This window comes from Glossina fuscipes, unplaced genomic scaffold (genome assembly GCF_014805625.2).
Source record: "Glossina fuscipes isolate IAEA_lab_2018 unplaced genomic scaffold, Yale_Gfus_2 60022, whole genome shotgun sequence".
NCBI lineage: Eukaryota > Metazoa > Arthropoda > Insecta > Diptera > Glossinidae > Glossina > Glossina fuscipes.
In genome coordinates, this window is record NW_024002561.1 from 1 (window position 1) to 1834 (window position 1834).

At 40.6% G+C, this 1834-nt stretch overlaps 1 long non-coding RNA gene across 1 annotated transcript; it reads right to left on the reverse strand.

Annotated features, from left to right (window-relative positions):
• Positions 1-239: 239 nt before the first annotated feature.
• On the reverse strand, positions 240-625 carry LOC119643288. Its single transcript, XR_005248255.1, has 3 exons — positions 550-625; positions 420-485; positions 240-352 (listed from the first exon to the last, which is right to left on the reverse strand). It is a non-coding gene; the product is annotated as an uncharacterized LOC119643288 (long non-coding RNA).
• Between the last annotated feature and the right edge of the window lie 1209 nt (positions 626-1834).

Genomic DNA, 1834 nt, shown 5'->3' on the forward strand with positions numbered 1-1834 from the left:
CATTTTTAACACGCTGTAACTCACAACTGAATGCACCAAACAAAAAACAGCAAAAGAATTTTTTACTGCGAAATATACAGTATGTAAATGTACAGTATCGGAAATTGTTTGATCGATACTTTACGAGAAATCTATCAGTGCAGCCATCTGCCGAAAAAATAATGGATTTCTTTTTCCCCAAACTAATATAAATACATAAGGATCGCTGCTGTGCCGGTGTGTTGATATTTGCAAAGGTAAATTAATGTAATTACTAAATTTTATATATAAAGATGACCACAAACTTATCATTGGCCTATGGAGTATCGCATCCCGCTGAACGATAGTGCAGGCGAATGCCTTTCTTTTTAATCTAAAATGAAACAACAGCAAATGAATAATTTATAAATAATAATAAGTAAAAATAAACACAAACTTACCTTTGGCATACAGCGAATTTGCACATATATAAGACGGTGGTCGCCGGTGTTTTCGTCCTCTTTAATCTAAATTAAAATATGAGAAAGTAAAGAGGTAAATATAAACATAAACATATAATAATATATTTACCTTCACTTTACTGTATTTAATGCACGATTTCTCCTTGTTCGTATGGTGGGTGGATCTTTTGTAAACTAAAATAGAAGTAAGTAAATAAGTAATTTATGGAATTTACGGAAGAAAGTTAATTAGTAAAGATTAGGTATTGAAATATAGAATAATATATTTACCTTAGAATGACGATAAGTTGATATCCGAGGTTTCTCTCCAAGTTTTGCCTGTTAAAAGTATATATAATATGGAGCCAAGCAAATTGATGCGGTGGCTACTTCCGCTGCTGCAGGATCCTCTTTCTTTGAAGAAGGCAGGCTGTGACACCCCTGTCGCTTACACGCGCTTGCCTATGTCCCGTTCCACCATGTGTTGGTTCATTGCTACGTAGAATACGTCGTCCGCTTGGTGGAACACCTCGTTGACCTGCTGTTTCGGGAAGTCCGGCTCCAGGTATTTAGAGGTGAAGCTCGAGTTACTTTTCGGGTCCTTTGGTAGTTTTTGGCGCTCACCTCTTCGCAAAAATCATATTCCTCACACATTTGTGTTAATTGCATCTTGCAGCGCGGCTGGGGTTATGTTGTTGAAAAATGCACTATTTCGGTCAAAAACCGTGGTGAAGGTGATGTTGGTATGCAGCCCCTCCGCGCCCAGAATCCAGAGCTGGGCGCGTTTCTTTGCGATGGTTTGGTTTGTATGGAGAAGTCAAATTGAGGGTTCTCCTTTGTTTTACTTTTATTCCGTCTAATAGGTGGATGTAGTCGTATATTAGCAATGTTAGGAATATACGACTAGTACTATCGCCTGTTCGTTTCCGTTCGTAGACACCATTTGTAAACCCCTTTGTTGTGCCTTTCTTGGCGGTCATTCTGACGCAGGCAACAGCTCTCATGTCTGCGTTGATCCGCATCACCTTTGTAACGAGTGATCCGGTGGGCGCTAAGCAGCATGTTAAAAGCCAGTATCAGGCTTCGTACGGCGCAGACAAGGACTGTTCTGTACTCCAACGTCTATATAGCGCTTGGCGCTGATCCGTATCCGAGAAGCCTATCTTCAGCTCGGTTGTAGACGGTCATTCGATTAGTATACACTTCATCAAAGTGTGACTGCACTATTTCATCATGAGGAGTCAATTTCGCCACGACTTCTTTAAGTGCCTCAGTTTCTGGCACTCCGCTGTCAGCTGTTGCTTCGACTTCCTGGCCTTGATTTGGTTTCAATGCAGCATTTTCATCTTTAAGCTGCTCAATCTGCCGTATCAGTGCCGCCACGGTATTTTCTAAGATAAATACGGGGCTAGACG